The sequence below is a fragment of the Squalius cephalus genome (genome assembly GCF_949319135.1).
Source record: "Squalius cephalus genome assembly, chromosome: 24".
Taxonomy (NCBI): Eukaryota; Metazoa; Chordata; class Actinopteri; order Cypriniformes; family Leuciscidae; genus Squalius; species Squalius cephalus.
This window is the reverse complement of record NC_137145.1, coordinates 21,274,031-21,279,822: the sequence shown is the minus strand read 5'-3', so window position 1 is coordinate 21,279,822 and position 5,792 is coordinate 21,274,031. Positions and strand designations below refer to the sequence as shown.

Sequence of the window (5,792 nt, the reverse complement as noted above, 5' to 3'; positions counted from 1 at the left end):
ACTCTGGGTTCGGGCTGAACTCCGAGCTCGGAGCCCTCCCTCCGGACAGCACGCCATATACGCATTAAACTTACCCATTCAAATTATATGTAAGTGTGAACTCGTGAAATGATGTTTTATTAACAAGGTTCGGGAGGAGCACGTTCAGATAATTAACACAAGTGGAAAGCACTCAGCAATCAATGGTGAGAGGTATAAATACTCAGCAGTCTCACCTCATTCCATTGACAGTTTTTGCAGCATCCCTCCACCACCCCTTCTCCACACTTCTAGTACTAAACACTTACATACGGGGGGAGTACTCTGGGTTCGGGCTGAACTCCGAGCTCGGAGCCCTCCCTCCGGACAGCACGCCATATACGCATTAAACTTACCCATTCAAATTATATGTAAGTGTGAACTCGTGAATCTGGGTTTTTTTTGGTTCTTTTTGACTTTAATTTATTTGGTTGGTGTTGAGTTGGTTTAAATAATTATTGTATCGTTGGTTTGAAGTGTTTTGATTTGTATTTGTTTTATTTGAGCGGTGAAATGTTTTATGCAAAGACATAATACCAAAGAAAGAAACTAACTTTAGTTTATCCTTTATTTTGTGAATTGTTCTTTAGTATATTTTTTTCTTTTTGTGTCTGGCCGGCCCATGAGAACCGACTAAAACGAAGCCCATTGGGCTGATTCATTCACATTGATTAAAGTGTTTTTTTTTATCATTGATGTTGAGCCCAAGGTGTTTTTAGTAACTAACTGATAAATAAAATTGTAGTCTGGTTTTGTCTCTGCTCATCCTTTTCCTTTAGTTGAAAGCCTGTTTGGGGAGGCTTGAAAATTTGAGATCTTGAGTACGGGCCTTACTAGTGTAAGTTGATCGAGCCATACGGTCACATTTTATTATTAAAAGTCTTTAAATGGTCGCCGGTTTCCACAACAACAAACTGTGTTACAGCCATTAATATACAAATTGCTACATTAGCGTATGTATATAGAAATTAATGTGACAGATATAGAAACAAATGAAGTTAAACAGATGAATGTTTGCTCTGTTGAAGCTGCACAAACACAAGTTGCTAGTTTGAATCCTTAGATTCTTCACTAATAACTTTATGCAACTTTTAAAAGTGTAATGAAAACTATAGAAATTAGACAAAACATGTTTTCTAATCAGACAAAATGCTTCTCAATTGGAGAACCACTGAACAAAATGATAGACAAGAAACATTGATAAGATGCTATCATAATGCTTTATTGATTCAAGAGGAGAGATTAATCAAACTTTTAGATTTGTTAATGACTGATTACTTTGAGGTTTCTGTTAATGATTGAGCTCCGGTTGCTGTAGTGACTCTTAACAGACTATAAAGTACATCTACGGATGGAGCCATCAACACAGACGACCCACAGAAATCCCAGGTCAAAGCTCACATGCTTGTGGTTATTGGGACAGGCAACCATCGGGATCCAGTCTGTACCAGCGGGGTTGGATCGAGTGACACCAGTTCTACAAAATCATTTCTTTAAAGTAGCATTTGATTTATATCAGAAAATTATCACTTTTGTTCATACAATGTCTAATATGATGAAGGTTCTGTTCACCTTTGGTATAAGTTCCCTTGAGAGTTGACACCAAAGACACTGCCATCAGTTGCTACTTCAATCATGGACAGAAGTCCAGGAATATTCACAAAGCCGGACCCGGAACAGGCATTACTAGACACATCCTGCACCAGACCCAAAGAGACACAAACCAGTCAACCATAATAAAGTCACATGAAATAACTTTTGCTGCTTCCACACCAGTTTCTTTATTTCTTTAGTTATGTCAGAAAAATCAAACGTGTGTGTGAGGTCTAGTTTATTGTTAAAAACCTAGTGTATTTAAACTTGTCACATTAAATACAAGGGCATGAGTTCATCACCTTCAAGATGTAGATTTGGTCAGCGCTGTTCACTCCCCAACAGCTGTACGGGCCACAGCTGTAATACTTCAGCTTTCCATTAATTGAAACCCAAGGAATAGTGCTGGATTGCCATTTGTTGTTAGCATCCATATTTAAGCAGAAGATGTCATCATTCACATTGACACCTGAAATGATCTGATCACCTCCAGCATCCACCTGTTTGAGAAGGCCTAACAGTACAATCAACAGGTTGGTTTCAAATTGTTTCATTGGAAATATTTTGAAATTTAAAAAGTTAACATTTTCACAAACAAACACCACATTTTCAATTTATTTTTTAGATAGACCACTTCAGCTGTGGATGTGGGCATGGGAGAGCAGTGCTCTACCACTTCCCCCACCCACATTTTTCCTATTGGTCGGGGATCAAACCGGCAACCCTTCGGTTACAAGCCCGAAGCCCTAACCAGTAGGCCACGGCTGGCCAGAGTTTTTCTATTTAATAGTGTGTATATGCAGTGTTAGACACTGAGTTCTATCTATTGTTTAAGTGTACTTCACTGTTGGAGTGTCACTGTTATACTTGCATCATAAATAGTGCATATTTTCAATATTTAAATGACTTCACAAAAAAAAGTCAATAAAACACAACAATAAATCTAATAATTGCACTTAGTTTTAGGTACGTGCCACCTAATATGGCCTAATAGTCCTACGAAAGCTACTATCTGTCATTTTACATTGCAGTCATTTAAATGCAAGTACAGTATTTATTATAGCCGTGTCATAATACAGTAGTGAAATATGGTAGTCTACTGTTGTGTATAAGGGAAAAGGTAGAGGAATTACTATGATCAAAATACATTTTCGACCCTTCTTTAGCAAGCTAAACATTTTATGACCATATATTTTGTCATATTTTACATGTTATACATGTAAATATATTTCACACTTATCAAATATTTGTTATATTTCAGAATATATTTCTGAATTATAAATATAAGTGAACAACAATGCAAATATATTTCAATATTTTTTTTTTCTGTATGGGACTATAAGATAATGTCTTAAAATAATGAATGATTAGGCATGTATTGGTTTCTGTAATATCTCTTTTCACCTGGAATCTGCACAAAGCTGCCACCCTGCAACTTGAAGATCTTGTCAGCTGCATCCACCCCGAGCAGACTAGCAGGACCAACACTGAAGTGCTTTAGAGACATGCCAGTCTTTCTGAAGGCATTCATATTTAGGATTAACTCCAACCACTAAACCAGATCCAGCATCTATTTGCTTCAGGGAGCCACTCATCACTTCACAGTTTAAAGCTGTGAAAACATGGAGCAAAATGAGTACAAATAGACACTTTCACAAATGAATTACATACTGTTATATAAAACACCATCAAAAGTGTTTTTTTAAGTGGATTTATAATATATTGATGTTATCAAATCACATTATAGCTTACCCAGAGTGGGAAGGAACTGGCAGCTGAAGAGTAGCAGGACACTCTGAAAAACCTTCATTGCTCTGTTCATAATCATAAATCATTTATATAAGGGAGTTCAATATGAGTAAGGATAAAACATAATAAATAATAAATTAACACTAATTAAATGAAGACAACCTTCTCTTGATAGACCAGAATTCAGCAGTCAGTGTAGATTCTTTTTTTCTGTGATACAAGTACTAGAAATTTGCATCCAATGTTGACAAATGCAGTTGAGGGGTCATTTAAATAGTTGAAATATGTTGCCTGATTAGACTGGGGGTTGATATGTTGCCTGATTATGCCGTTTGTTTCTATAGTTACATATTGCTGTCACCTGCACCTAGTTTAGTTCCTTTGTTTGCCCAGTGTATTTATACCCCCAGCTTAGTTTAATCTCTTGTAGGTTCTTGTTTGGACATGTAAACTCGGCTCAATCGGCCCACTGGAGGCATCTGGTCAGCGGGTGAAGGTTTTTGCGCGTTACTGTCTTTCCTCGTGGCAAAGTATTTTGATTAAATGAAATACATTTTCTCATATGCATTAACTCGTTATTTCATCTGACTCCATAAATGAAAAGGTTTTAATGATATATGTTCATCATTAAATGCGAGCGAATGTTTGACTATTCTTTTTAACTCTTTCCTGAAAATAATGTCACAGTCCGTTAGAATAAAAATCAAATGTTTACAATTTATTATGTCAGGTAAATGTATAATGCCAATTTCATAATCAGTTCAAAGATAATAGATACAAAACATCAAATGCTCTGGAATAAAGAGAGAAGATGCGAACCTTGACATTAGGAAATGCATGAATCGCCCTGAGCCTTTTGCTGCATTTCATTATATAGACAGAAACTTCTTTCACATGGAAACATCTGCTAACAATGGCAATTTGCATTCAGAGTTTACACCTTTTGGGAACAGAATGCCATTTACCCAGAGGTGGGAGTAAGTCACATGTGCAAGTCCAAGTCAATTTTGTGAAAAGTCAAGTCACAGCTTTATGTCAAGCAAGTCAAGTCAAGTCGTAGCTTGGGTCACAAGTCAATGGCAAGTCATACAAACGTTTGATGATTTCACTGAATTTATATATTAAAATAAGTTAAAACTACAGAAGTTGTGGACTATGGTTTAATTTGCAACATTTTTTTTTAAATATGCATTTCCACATACAGTTGAGTGGTTACTACAATAAAAATCTAAAAAATAAATAAAATTCCAAACTACATAGCCTAAAATGTAAATGTAACTGAAATTAGGCCAACATTAAAGCATGAAAAAATAAATATGCCTCAAACATTGCATAAGATCATTAAAAGGCATTAAACAATTCACAAGTATAATGGTTCCTATGCCACCAAATGGCATTCTTCAAACTGGCATCCCCTTTATATAAGTTATAAAGTTTTAATTATGAAGTTAAAACCGCCAATAGGTGGCGCCAACTAATTTGTTCAAAACGGCAGATTCGTTCTGGAACTAAGCAACTAGGTCACTGAATCAGAAATACGCATAATTCTTTCTGTGGCTTGTTTGGAACTATTGTCATTGGAGAAATAGAGCAAAAACAGACAATATTTGGAATATTATGTCTAAAATGTCACATCACAATATTTACTATTTGTTTACTGAACTGTTTTATAAAATCATTATCACATTTGCAATCGCGCCAATACTCTGGAAATATTTTTTAATATCATATGTTATAGGCTAATTATAAAGATAATTCATACTAGGGCAATTTTTCCACCACATTTTGAATTTTGGGTGCATATTAATTCTGCTGGCATTTTGCCCCCAACCCCCTGATAACATCTAACCCTGCTTTAAAACACGACAAAACATTAACAGTTTTCTATGTTGTTGTTTTTTTTGTCATCGGAAAGAACAACATATTAGGCTTTAAAGCATGATTGGAAAGAAATGTGGCAAATGTTATACAAAACATATGCCATCATTAATTATCATTTGAATATTGACAACATTAAGCTACATTTGAAAACGTAATTGTGTATAAAGAGGCATGCTGTTTTGACCAATATTCTCTCTAGATTTAAAGATAGTCAAATTAACTATAACAAGCCATATCTTTTAGACGTGGTGAATGAAGTTCGACTGTTCGAGGTTGTGATGGTCATCCGATATCCCTTGCCTGTTATTATGCGCACAGCAAATCTTCTTGTATGAATATGGTCAATTTCTAGTGTTTATATCCAAAAATAAACAATGCTGGGAGATGTTTTTGTATTAAGTGCGCGCTCACCGCAAGGTTTTTTTTTTTTTTTTCTGGGCTTGTGCAGCGTCACGCAATCGTGCAGAATCTGATGACTGGCGTCAATGGTTCTCCATTGCTTTCATTTTGTTCATCAATTGATGTTGCGATGATTTATATAAAAATGTATA

General features: G+C 35.6%; 1 pseudogene across 1 annotated transcript; it reads right to left on the bottom strand.

Moving 5' to 3' along the window:
• Positions 1-1,227: 1,227 nt before the first annotated feature.
• On the bottom strand, positions 1,228-3,601 carry LOC307153101 (fish-egg lectin-like; annotated as a pseudogene). Its single transcript, XR_013824118.1, has 6 exons — positions 3,523-3,601; positions 3,364-3,425; positions 3,016-3,223; positions 1,914-2,125; positions 1,591-1,715; positions 1,228-1,495 (listed from the first exon to the last, which is right to left on the bottom strand). The product of XR_013824118.1 is annotated as a fish-egg lectin-like (transcript).
• Positions 3,602-5,792: the final 2,191 nt, after the last annotated feature.